Source organism: Cervus canadensis, chromosome 10, assembly GCF_019320065.1.
Source record: "Cervus canadensis isolate Bull #8, Minnesota chromosome 10, ASM1932006v1, whole genome shotgun sequence".
Classification (NCBI taxonomy): domain Eukaryota; kingdom Metazoa; phylum Chordata; class Mammalia; order Artiodactyla; family Cervidae; genus Cervus; species Cervus canadensis.
Window position 1 is genome coordinate 59,526,766 of NC_057395.1, and position 14,226 is coordinate 59,540,991.

The window sequence follows — 14,226 nt, forward strand, 5'->3', positions numbered from 1 at the left end:
GTGAACTGCAGCACTCCAGGCCTCCCGGTCTATCACCAAATCCCGGAGTCTACTCAAACTCATGTCCATTGAGTCAGTGATGCCATCCAACCATCTCATCCTCTGTCGTCCCCTTCTTCTCCCACCTTCAACCTTTCCCAGCATCAGGATCTTTTCCATGAGTCAGTTCTTTGCATCAAGTGGCCAAAGTATTAGAGTTTCAGCTTCAGCATCAGTCCTTCCAATGAATATTCAGGACTGATTTCCTTTAGGATGGACTGATTGGATCTCCTTGCAGTCCAAGGGACTCTCAAGAGTCTTCTCCAACACCACAGTTCAAAAGCATCAATTCTTCAGTGCTCAGCTTTCTTTATAGTCCAACTCTCACATCCATACATGACTACTGGAAAAACCATAGCTTTGACTAGAGGGACCTTTGTTGGCAAAGTAATGTCTCTACTTTTTAATAAGCTGTCTAGGTTGGTTATAACTTTTCCTCCAAGGAGTAAGCTTCTTTTAATTTCATGGCTGCAGTCACCATCTGCAGTGATTTTGGAGCCCCCCAAAATAAAGTCTGTCACTGTTTCCACTGTTTCCCCATCTATTTGCCATGAAGTGATGGGACTGGATGCCATGATCTTAGTTTTCTGAATGTTGAGCTTTAAGCCAACTTTTTCACTCTCCTCTTTCACTTTCATCAAGAGGCTCTTTGGTTCTTCTTTGCTTTCTGCCATAAGGGTAGTGTCATCTGCATATCCGAGGTTATTGGTATCTCTTCTGGCAATCTTGATTCCAGCTTGTGCTTCATCCAGCCCAGCATTTCTCATGATGTACTCTGCATCTAAGTTAAATAAGCAGGGTGACAACATACAGCCTTGATGTACTCCTTTTCCTATTTGGAACCAGTCTGTTGTTCCATGTCTAGTTCTAACTGTTGCTTCCTGACCTGCATACAGATTTCTCAAGAGGTAGGTCAGGATTTCATCTCTTTCAGAATTTTCCACAGACTGTTGTGATCTGCACAGTCAAAGGCTTTGGCATAGTCAATAAAACAGAAGTAGATGTTTTTCTGGAACTCTCTTGCTTTTTTGATGTCCAACAGATGTTGGCAATTTGATCTCTGGTTTCTCCGTCTTTTCTTAATCCAGCTTGAACATCTGGAAGTTCATGGTTCACGTACTGTTGAAGCCTGGCTTGGAGAATCTTGAGCATTACTTTACTTGAGCGTGTGAGATGAGTGCAATTGTGTGGTAGTTTGAGCATTCTTTGGCATTGCCTTTCTTTGGAATTGGAATGAAAACTGAACTTTTCCAGTCCTGTGGCCACTGCTAAGTTTTCCAAATTTGCTGGCATATTGAGTGCATCACTTTCACAGCATCATCTTCTAGGATTTGAAATAGCTCAACTGGAATTCCATCACCTCCACTAGCTTTGTTTGTAGTGATGCTTCCTAAGGCCCACTTGACTTCGCATTCCAGGATGTCTGGCTCTAGGTGAGTTATCACACCATCGTGATTGTCTGGGTCATGAAGATCTTTTTTGTATAGTTCTTCTGTGTATTCTTGCCACCTCTTCTTAATATCTTCTGCTTCTGTTAGGTCCATATCATTTCTGTCCTTTATTGTGCCCATCTTTGCATGAAATGTTCCCTTGGTATCTCTAATTTTCTTGAAGAGATCTCTAGTCTTTCCCATTCTATTGTTTTCCTCTATTTCTTTGCACTGATCACTGAGGAAGTCTGTCTTATCTCTCCTTGCTATTCTTTGGAACTCTGCATTCAAATGGGAATATCTTTTCTTTTCTCCTTTGCCTTTACTTCTTTTCTTTTCACAGCCATTTGTAAGGCCTCCTCAGACAGCCATTTTGCTTTTTTGCATCTCTTTTTCTTGGGGATGGTTTTGATCCCTGTCTCCTGTACAATGTCACGAACCTCCATCCATAGTTCTTTAGGCACTCAAAAGGTGAATGTGAAAGAAAGTGAAGTCGCTCAGTCGTGTCCGACTCTTTGCAACCCCATGGACAGTAGCCTGCAGCAGGTTCCTCTGTCCATGGGATTTTCTAGGCAAGAGTAGTAGAGTGGGTTGACATTTCCTTCTCCAGGGAATCTTCCCGACCCAGGGATTGAACCCAGGTCTCCCACATTGTAGACAGACACTTTACCGTCTGAGCCTAGGCACTCAAAAGGTAGAGGGGGTTAAAAATTTCCCTCCCATTTCTGTCTCCAGCCCCTTCGTTCCTCTTTTTGGAGGCAATCAATCTCATGTGTTTCCTTTAACACATAAGTTATGACTATTTTCCCCTTTTTATGCAAATGGGGTCATACATAGCATGACCTTCAGGTTGCTTTTTTCTTCCTATTTATTTAACAGTTTGTCTTGTGGATTATTCCACATCAGTTCAGAAAAGCATTCCCTGATTTTTTTTTTTTTTTTCCAGCTTTGTAACATTCCCTTGTGGGGATGTACTGGTTTGTTGCAACCATCCCTTGTGATTGAACATATCATTATTTCCAGTCTTTCACTGTTACAAACAATGCTGTGATGTTCATCCATGGGGGAGTAGAGACAAAGGCAGAGGTAATTTCCCAGAAGCTAAATCAAAAGTTTGTGCAGGACTTCCCTGGAGGCTCACTGGTAAAGAATCCACCTGCCAATGCAGGAGACATAGGTTTGATCTCTGATCCCAGATGATCCCACATGACGAGGAGCAACTAAGGCCATGTGCCACAACTATTGAGCCTGTGCTCTAGAACTCAGGAGCCACAACCACTAAAGCTTGTGAGAAGTTTGTCCTGAATCCCTACAGTGTACCAACTCCCATGCCAGGCACTGGAATGCGGGGTGGAGGGAAAGAAATGGAGAACCCAGAATCTGGCGATGGTAGCTACTCAGTTTAAGTGAATTGAACAAATTAAAGAGCAAGAAGACAGGGTGTTTGCTCTCTAGGTGCTTGGTCTAGCAGGAGGACACAGGATGTCAGAGCTAGGGCTTTGTCTGCATGTCATCTAGTACAAACCATAGAGCCCTAGAGCCCCTGCTATGCAATAAAAGAAGCCATCACAATGAGAAGCCCATGCACTGCAACTAGAGAGCAGCCCTCACCTGCCACAGCTAGAAGAAAGCCAAAAATAAATTAAATAAATAATTTTTTTTTAAAGTTTGTCCATTTGCACTCTTGGTGGAAATTTCTGGGTGATACTCCATTAAGATTGTGCCAATCTACCTCCTGATGCGAAGCGTGTGACAGCTTGTTTCCCCGCAACTTGGACAGCACAGGGTGTTATCAAAACTTTTGATTTTTATCTATCTGATTCATAAAAAAGAAAGTGGCTTCGTGCAGATTTGTATGTTTCTCTCGCACTGACAGATGAATCTTTTCATATTTTACAGCTGCGTATATGTGTGCTGATATTCATGGGGTTGCAAAGAGTCGGGCACGACTGAGAGACTGAACTGATCTGAACTGAACTGATGAAGCAGAAGTGGAAGAAGAAGTCCTCAAAGTTTGTGCTGCCCTGGCTATCTCCGTGGTGGGCAGTGAGCACCCCATCTTGGGAGGTGACCCCAGGGAGGTGCAAGGAGGCCCAGAGGTCAGCCTGTCAGGGGCTGTGCTTCTGAAAACACTCAACTCCCTCTGCTCCCTCTGATCCTGGTTCCCCTCCTCCTCTCAGATGGGCTGTCTCTATCATCTCCTCCCATCTCTGCACCCCCACAGGTCACCCCAGAGCTCCCGCCCCCTTCCTCGGGAAGCCCTTCCCCTCTTCCTGCCATTTTACCTTTCCTTGGCCCAGAGCTTCTGGAAGAGTGGGTGAAGGTAACATCCAGCCCTCCTGCCTGGTCCCTCAAGACATCAGGGAAGGATTTCCCTGGTGGTCCAGTGGTTAAGAATTTGCCTTCCAATGCAGGTTCGATCCCTGGGCAGAGAGCTAAGATCCCAGATGCCTCGGGGCAACTAAGTCTGAGAACTTCAACGAAGATCCAGTGCAGCAAAAAAAAAAAAAAAGATAGGGAAAACACTAGAATCTCAGGCTGTCTCAGCTAGTCACTCTGTAGTTGGGTACTTAGTGATGGTCAAGCCCACATCCCTCGTTGTGGGTCAGAGTGCAGAGTGGGTGTGTGCTGATGTGCATACGTTGGTGTGAATCATTTGGATGTGTCTCTGTGGCAGCATGGACAGACCTGGGCTGGAATCCCTACTCAGTCTCCAATCAGGCCCCTGCCTAGCCGATTGGAATCAGCCAGGAATCTGCACAGTTCTCAGGAGCAGTCCCAGACCCCTGCCTGGCTTGCTGAGTCATCTCCTTCTCCTCCTACCTCACTCCTTCCACTCCAGCCATGTGTCCTTTTCTCTACTCCTTGAACAAACTAACTTTTTCCTGCCCCAGGGCCTTTGCTTTGGCTGTTCCATCTGTCTGGAATTTCTTCAGGCTCCTCCTCCTCCAGGTTGCAGGTCAAATATCACCTCCTCAGAGAGGCCCTCCTTGACCACTCTGGAAGCACCGTGCCCCACCCTAGTCCCTGAGATCTGTTCTAAGCCACGCATGCATGCGTGCTCAGTTGTGTCTGACTGCGACCCCATGGACTGTAGTCCGCCAGGCTCCTCTGTCTATGGGATTTCTCCAGCAAGAATACTGGAGTGGACTGCCATTTCCTTCTCCAGGGTATCTTCCCAACCCAGGGATCGGACCCGCATCTGCTGTGTCTCTTGCATTGGCAGGCAGATTCTTTTCCACTGAGCAACCTGGGAAGCCCGTTCTAAGCCATAACTCCACCTTATTTTATTCATAGTACTTGTCAAGGTTTGAAATGATCTCTGTGAATTAAATTGCTGTTGTCTGTCCCTCCTGCCCCCACTGGAAGGAAAAAACCCTGAGGGCAGGGGTGCTGCCTCTCCGTGTCTAGAACACAGCTGGGCACCTTCTAGGTGTTCAACTAATAACTGTTGAATGAATGAATGCAAAGTGCTCAGCACATGCCTGACATATAATAAAAGCTCAAAATTGTATGATTATATAGAGACTAGGGGCTAACATGATTATATATGAAAAATAAGCAACTTTGCTCAGCAGTGTTTACAGTGAGTCCTGTGTGATGCCATGTCTTGGGAGAAACAGAGATATGAGACCCAGCGGATACTGTTGCAGAATAGACGATATAATTGGGAAGACAAGGACTGAGGAGAAATAATTATCATGTATTGAGATCACGATGCTTTGAGTTATTCGAACAACGAGATTGGAAGTGGTTATTATCAATCCAGTTTTTAGATTAAAAGCTGAAGGACATGCCTAAGGTTACCCAGCTGGTCAGTGTATCTCCAAAGCACTTAGCACAGTGCCTGTGCCCAGAGTGGGGACTCAGTGGCCAAAGTGTCACTTGCACACCTATTTGGGCCTCCCTAGAACGTTTCCAGTGCTTGGGATGTGGGACACATGCCTGGGCACACCCTTTGCACACAGGGCTAGGAAGGTGACTTTGGGTTGCATGTGTTCCTCATAACTCCGGGGCTCCTGGTGGAGAGGTGGGTGTTGAGGGCACCAGGGGCCTGTCTACTGGGAGGTCTTTAGCCCTGGGGTCCAGCGTGTGGGCTGATAGGAAGGAGCAGCTTCGATGTAGGGCAGGGCAGGGGCAGGTGGGGGCTGGAAGAGGAAGGAGGAGGCAGCACTGGTGTTCACAGGCATTGGCAGGTACCAGGCTGTGAGCGCACGTACACACACACACACACACACACACACACATTGTAGCATGCTGAGGATTGCTCACACTGGCTGAACCACTCTGTGGGTCAAAGGTCCTCCCAGGCCTCCAGCCTGTGGTCTCCCTGGAGCTCTCAGCTTTGCAAGGCAGGACTGTGTCCATCCTGTTCACTGAGCATCCCCAGGCTCAGCCCAGGGCCAGTCCAGGGGAGACACTCAAGGCTTGTGGACAGGATAAATGCACTCCCTTCCTCTTTCCATCATTAATTTATTACCCCTTCCTTCACTCACTATTTGCTCAGGGCCTCCAGGATGGGGCTGTGCTGCTGTCTCCTTCACCCTCTCCCTGCCTCCCTCACACAGCCTGCATCCTCGAAGTGCCCTTTCGATTCCAGGTCCTGGCAGCTCTTCTCCTGCCAAACCCGGTCCTGGACACTCCCCGGATGCACACCGAGCGGACAGCCTGGTTTCCTCCCTCCTCGTCCCTGCCCTGATCATATGTCCTGGGCCAGATACTTATGAAACCTTACGAGTTCTTCCAGCAGCAGGCTCCTGATGGCCTGATGCCCAGGGCCTGGCTTTGAATCATGTGCTCTGGGGCTTGGTGAGGCTGAGACAGGAAGCTCGCAGCTCTCAGTTGATGCCAACCCAGGCTGAGACTTGGAGCGGAACCAGAGTCAATGGTCCACACACACACGCATGGAGCACACCTATGAACGGACATGTGAGGATGTGGCCGGGAACAACACATGATGTGTTCAAGGTCATAGAGAATGTCAGTGTGGGAATCATGAACACAGTCATGAAGAGTGTTCACTCATGAACACATCTGCACAACAGGAGAGAGGGACTCCACTTCCTAATATCACATGACCAGAATTTCAATATCATCTGTTTAGTAGCCGTGTGACCCTGGGCAGGACATTTCACTTCTCTGAGCCTTATCTTTACTTACTTACACACTGTAGGTGCTTGATACATGCGGCAGCTAAAAAAAAAAATCAATAGTAAAGTAAGTGAAATACACACTATGTCGGTGTGTCTACAGAATGTCATCACAATAACTTACATTCTGGTTGGAATACACGTGAATATATATTGGTGTGCACCCACTCATGTAACATGCTTATCTGAAGGCTTGTGTATGGTTCCATCAACATGCATATGGATATATGTGTCTGTAAAGTCATTTTTTCTATCAGTGCACACCATCCCTAGGCTGGTTTTCCAGAGGATTTTCTCAGCATCTGTCATGGCAGGAATTGGTGTTTATTTGGGTAGACACATATATGTTTGCCCTTGTCTGTGTGGACCTGTGAGGGATTCTGAGTACAAACCTATCGGCCTTACCAGGCCGATTAGCTGGTAGAATCTGTGCTGACTGGGTTATTTCTACAGTTATGGATGCCAGTGTTATGGAGCATTCTAGAGCTGGGCTGTTTGGGTTCTGATCTCATCTGTGTGAACTTGAGCAGGATGCTTCAACTCTCTGCGCCAAGTTTTCTTTTTGGGGAGCTGGAAATAATGGCAACCACGTTATGGACGTCTGAGGACCAGATGAGTTAGATAATGAGAAGTGGTGAGTACAGAGCCCGCTGCGGACAAGTGCGGTGTGTATGCCTCTCTGAATCTCTCGGAGTCTGTCCTCTGTAATGCCACATTACCCCGTCCTTCAGTGACAGCGTGGCTCTGTGGTCTGCCTACAGGGCTGTCCTGTCCTCTAGATTGTGAGGCCCTGGAGGGCAGGACCTTGTCTGAGCTATCTCCAATTAGAACCTGCGCATTGCCAGCTAATTCGGAACCACAGATTTCTGTTCTTCCTCGACAATAACTGGCATTTACTTAATATTAGGCACTTCTGGGTGTCGGGCATGGCTGAAAACTCCTTAAGTCTTCAAACAATATCAAGGGATTTGTAGCCTTTTTGTCCCTATTTCAGGGACAAAGAAACTGAGAGGTTAAGAAACGCCCAGGCTCCCACAGAGACTTGAACCCAAGTAGACTGGCTCACTCTCAGCTGGTTCTCATTTGGGATGAAGAGTTTGGGGCATGAATGTTGCTGAATTCCTGGCTCCTGGACTCCCCAGCAGGCTCTCACCCCACCTCTGCTAATACCTCCCCACCCGTGTGAATATCCTTTGTTTCTCTCTCACGCAATAAGGCATCTCAGCTCCCTGCCCTGGCACTGCGCCCCCCAGAGGCAGATGGTATCTTCAGGTCACCCCTTCTTTGATCCAGTAAGGGGTGAGGTGGAGGAGCTCCCTTGAATCTGGACTTGAGAAATAAACACACACTTCCCCCCCACCACCCCAGCAGGAATAAGGGAGGAGATGCAAGCCCGCAGGAGGGAGGGACAGCCTCTGGGTGGTGATGTATTTGGTGTTCAGGCTTTGGTGCTCGGGCTTTGGACCCTGCCCATCAGCCTCCCTTCCTCTTCCAGGTCTTCCCACCTCAGAGACAAGAGGGCATGTAGGTTGGTGGGAAGAGATGAGAATACCAGACCACCAGACCTACCTCTTGAGAAGTCTGTATGCAGGTCAGGAAGCAACAGTTAGAACTAGACATGAAACAACAGACTGGTTCCAAATAGGAAAAGGAGTACGTCAAGGCTGTATATTGTCACCCTGCTTATTTAACTTAGATGCAGAGTACATCATAAGAAATGCTGGGCTGGATGAAGCACAAGCTGGAATCAAGATTGCCAGAAGAAATATCAATAACCTCGGATATGCAGATGACACTACCCTTATGGCAGAAAGCAAAGAAGAACCAAAGAGCCTCTTGATGAAAGTGAAAGAGGAGAGTGAAAAAGTTGGCTTAAAGCTCAACATTCAGAAAACTAAGATCATGGCATCCAGTCCCATCACTTCATGGCAAATAGATGGGGAAACAGTGGAAACAATGACAGACTTTACTTTTTTGGACTCCAAAATCACTGCAGATAATGACTGAAGCCATGAAATTAAAAGACTCTTACTCCTTGGGAGAAAAGTTACGACCAACCTAGACAGCATATTAAAAAGCAGAGACATTATTTTACCAACAAAGGTCCGTCTTGTCAAGGCTATGGTTTTTCCAGTAGTCATGTATGGATGTGAGAGTTGGACTATAAGGAAAGCTGAGCACTGAAGAACTGATGCTTTTGAACTGTGGTGTTGGAGAAGACTCTTGAGAGTCCCTTGGACTGCAAGGAGATCCAATCAGTCCATCCTAAAGGAAATCAGTCCTGAATATTCATTGGAAGGACTGATGCTGAAGCTGGAACTCCAATACTTTGGTCACCTGATGCAAAGAACTGAGTCACTGGAAAAGACCCTGATGCTGGGAAAGATTGAAGGCGGGAGGAGAAGGGGACGAAACAGAGGATGAGATGGTTGGTTGGCATCACTGACTCAGTGGACCTGAGTTTGAGTAAACTTAGGGAGTTGGTGATGGACAGGGAGGCCTGGCGTGCTGCAGTTCAGGGTGTCGCGAAGAGTCGGACAACGACTGAGCTACTGAACTGAACTGAGGTTGGTGGAACAGCTTCCCTCAGGTGCAAGGAAGCTGTCAAACTGCTGAGTCACCATCACCTTTCAGGAACACTAGAGGGCACCCTTGAGGCAGCTATAAGCTCCTAAGTCTATTCGGTGCCCCCACGGGCCCCTTGGGTTTCCAGGAGCCACTGAGGCCCAAAACCTTGTGTATTCTAGTGTTGTTGGGTGGCACACCCTACAAATGTCAATCAGGTCAAGGTGGTTGATAGTGTTCAAGTCTTCCATATCCACTGATTGTCTACTTGTTCATTTATTGAGACAAAGAATAGAAATCTATGCCATGGCTTTGAAACTCTCTCAGGGAGGTCAGTTGGGGTGACTGTAGGTCTCCTGTCATGCATTGGTTTCCTGGAGGATTCCTTGGTTCTTCCAGTGGGAAGGGTGAACCTGATTCCTGTTACTCCATCTTAACCAGAACAATTATATTATTTTTTAAAGTTTTTTTGGGAAATAATTTTAGATTTACAGAAGACTTGCAAACACAGTATGGGGAGTGTCTACATACCCTTCAGCCATGTCTCCTTGTTCTCCTGAAATCATTCACAGTTTCTTGACCTTTCCTTGTTTTTGTGACCTTGACAGTTTTGAAGAGTGCTTGTCACATGTTTTGTAGAATGTCCTTCAGTTTGGGTTTTCCCATAATTAGGCTGAAGTTCTGGATTTGGAGAAGAGCACAACACGGGTGAAGTGTGTGTCTCATCACATCATTTCAGGGGTCCATATGTTACAGGGAAGAACAAAAATCTAACTACATGTTGGATCTGTTTCTTTTACTTTAACTTGTGTTGCTCTTGTTCACTAAAAGTATACTGTTTATATATAATGGCCTGCTTTGGGGAACCCTAACACTTTGCCTGTACAATGTCACGAACCTCCATCCATAGTTCATCAAGCTCTCAGTCTATCAGATCTAGTCCCTTAAATCTATTTCTCACTTCTACTGTATAGTCATAAGGGATTTGATTTAGGTCATACCTGAATGGTCTGATGGTTTTCCCTACTTTCTTCAGTTTAAGTCTGAATTTGGCAATAAGGAGTTCATGATCTGAGCCACAGTCAACTCCCAGTCTTGTTTTTGCTGACTGTATAGAGCTTCTCCATCTTTGGCTGCAAAGAATATAATCAATCTGATTTCGGTGTTGGCCATCTGGTGATGTCCATGTGTAGAGTCTTCTCTTGTGTTGTTGGAAGAGAGTGTTTGCTATGACCAGTGCATTCTCTTGGCAAAACTCTATTAGCCTTTGCCCTGCTTCATTCCGTACTCCAAGACCAAATTTGCCTGTTACTCCAGGTGTTTTCTTGACTTCCTACTTTTGCATTCCAGTCCCCTATAATGAGAAGGACATCTTTTTTGGGTGTTAGTTCTAAAAGGTCTTGTAGGTCTTCATAGAACTGTTCAACTTCAGCTTCTTCAGTGTTACTTGATGAAAGTGAAAGAGGAGAGTGAAAAGTTGGCTTAAAGCTCAACATTCAGAAAACTAAAATCATGGCATCTGGTCCCATCACTTCATGGCAAAGAGATGGGGAAACAGTGGAAACAGTGTCAGACTTTATTTTTTGGGGTTCCAAAATCACTGCAGATGGTGATTGCAGCCATGAAATTAAAAGACGCTTAGTCCTTGGAAGGAAAGTTATGACCAACCTAGATAGCATATTAAATAGCAGAGACATTACTTTGCCCACAAAGGTCCGTCTGGTCAAGGCTATGGTTTTTCCAGTGGTCATGTATGGATGTGAGAGTTGGGCTATAAAGAAGGCTGAGTGCCAAAAAATTGATGCTTTTGAACTATGGTGTTGGCGAAGATTCTTGAGAGCCCCTTGGACTGCAAGGAGATCCAACCAGTTCATCCTAAAGGAGATCAGTCCTGGGTGTTCATTGGAAAGACTGATGCTGAAGCTGAAACTCCAATACTTTGGCCACCTCATGAGAAGAGTTGACTCATTGGAAAAGACCCTGATGCTGGGAGGGATTGGGGGCAGGAGGAGGAGGGGACGACAGAGGATGAGATGTCTGGATGGCATCACCGACTCGATGGGCGTGAGTTTGAGTAAATTCTGGGAGTTGGTGATGGACAGGCAGGCCTGGTGTGCTGCGATTCATGGGGTTGCCGAGTCGGACACGACTGAGCGACTGAACTGAACTGAACCCTTTGCCTAAAGGTTAAACCAAAGTGCCTTTGTTCAGGAAAACATTCTGATCCTGTCCACTGTGAATGGCTACCAGAGAGAAGAAACTAACACATCCCCTCCCAGGACTGGCCATTCCAGGAGATACTTGCAAGACTTACGGACTTCCTCACCTCCTCCCCCTCTCTGCTCTATAAAAGAAATTGGCACCCAGACGCTGATAAGAGGGTTATTTTGAGATATTAGTCTGCCATCTTCTCCATTTGTTGGCTTTCCTTGTAAAGTCGTTATTCCCTCCCTCAACACTGTCCCCTGACTTACTGACCTGCCATGCGGCAAGCAGAGCAAGGTTGGACTTGGTAACATATAAAACCAACTAAACTTGGTATTGGAGACACAAACTTTGATCATTTGCTTAAGATAGTGCTTGGCAGATGTCTCCACTGTGAGGTCACCATTTTTCTCTTTCCACATTCAGAAAACAAGTTGCCAAGTCTGGCTCACACTCTAGGAGGAAGGGGAACTAAGCTTCACTGCCCCAGGGGTGGAGGTCTGGGGTGTGGACCATCAAATGACCTGTGGATACATGTTAAATACCACTACCACCCCACCTAGGGAAGTTAATAAATATCTGGAGGGGAGATCCTTTGAGACTATGCAAATCTACTGTTTAACTTTCAAGGTTCACCCATTCATTTTAGCCTTCATAGGTGGGTTTCACCTGCAGCAATGATTCCTGCAGTGTGCTCAGGGCGATTTCCTTATTTCTCTCAATCCTTCTGCATTTATTAACTAAAAATTCTTCTGCAAAAAAAGATCTGTACCTTCTCCCTTATTAAGTGTATTCAGTTATATTATTTTTAAAATTTTAAGGTTGATTATTTTTAAACATGTAATATTCACACCACTCAAAATTCAAAATGGATGAAAGAGCATGTGGTACTAGGGTCCCTCCCACCCCGACCCAGCCACCCAGCCACCCAGTGCCCAGTGTCCTCCCCAAAGGCAACCAAAGTCAAAAGAGATTTTACACATATACCAGCAATGTCCGTACCTATTCTTTTTATGCAAGTGGCTTAGAGGAAGTCATAGCTGTGTACCTAGCACCTTTTCACCTAACAATTTAACTTGGAGATCGGTTCAGATCAGTACATGAAGTGCTTTCTCATTCTTTTCTGTAGAGTCCCAGTATGGAAGGTTACCATGGTTTATGAACTAGTCCCTGTCAATAAACACAGGTGGGTTATTTCCAAATGTTCTCTGTTAAACAATGTTGCAGTTCCAACATGTAGAATTGAACCTTCAGATTTACCTACTCAAGAGGTAGGGGTCAATGTACTTTCCATCTGGATGTTGCTAAGCTGCCTCTCTTGTAGGCTGCACCAGTTCACACCCCACATTAATTTCCTGGGGTTGCTGTATACAAAGTACCATAAATTAAAACAAAAATTTATTGTTGCATAGTTCTGGAGGCCAGAAGTCTGATGTCAAGGTGTCAGCAAGCCTTGCTCCCCTCTGAAGTCTCTAGGAAAGAAACTTCCTTGCCTCTTCTAGCTTCTGGCTGTCACAAGCAAACCTAGATGTTCCTTGGCTTGTAGACACATCACTGCACCCTCTGCTTCCATCTTCATGTGGCTGTCTTCCCTCTGTCTGTCACATCCAAGTTTACCTCTTCTTTTTAGGACACATGTTATTGAATTTGGGCCCATCCTAATCCAATATGGCCTCATTTTAACTTTATTATAGCTGCAAAGACCTTATGTTCAAATAAGGTCACATTCACAGATTCCAGGTGGATATGAACTTTTGGAAAACACTATTTCATCCAGCACACACCCCCATTAGCAAAGTATGAGAGTGAACCTCTTTCAACATTCTTCAGGGATTTTAGAGATAGTTGGCATATTGGGAACGAATTCTGGTTATTGGATTCTCCTCCGAAATGGGATGCTCTGTAGGGATGAGACTATGGGGAGGCCTGAGACTTACTGGGGTTACAGACAAAGGCTGGCTTCCCACGTGGCAACTGGAAACAAAAGATTACGTGACATAGATACTCTGGAGTGGAGCTGCCTCCATTTTCTGGGCAATCTTGTCAGCATGAAATTCTACCCCTGGTCCTGATCTGCTGTGAGAGCAAACCCAGAAGGTCCAGGTCAGCGGTCACACATGGCAGCTCAGAGTCTGAAGCTGTCCAGGAATCTCTGTCACATGTAGCGCTCAGATTCTGAAACACATGTTTAAAATGGATGCCATCTCATATAAAATCTTGGATTCCCAACTTCTCTGGAACAAAAAAATCTCTGAACACTGTGTTCACATTTCCACCTAGCAACAAACATCCAGATCTATTTGTGAGCACTTGATGTTCTGCCCCCAACTCTGAGCCTTCAAACCAAAGGGCAACACAGTGCAGGGGCCCAAGCTGCGGCCTCAGGCCATTCGCATGCGTTCGAATCCAGTTCTGCCTCTACTTGGTGACCTTGGAGAAGTGGCTTAATGTCTCTAAGTTTCATAGTCCTCATTCATAAACTTAGGGTTGAACTATTCAACACATTTCTGTTGAGCATCTACTAAGTGGCAGGCTCTGTTGTAGGCACGTGGGTCATGTCTGTAAACAAAGCAAAGATACTTGCCCTTGTGGCAAGGGTAGACAGGCAACAAACGATGCTAGAACACGTAAGTAAAATTATCTGGCATTTGAAAAGTGAAAAATGTTATAGGAAAGCAAAGACCCAAAGTACACAGGGAACAGGGAATGGGGGCATGGTCACCTTTTAAAATAGGCTGCTCAGGGAAGGCTCACTGAGAAGGAGGTGAAGGGAATGACCAAGTTCACCAACAGGGAAGAGCTAGGCAAAGTGCTTAGCCAGAAGCTGGGCTTGATGT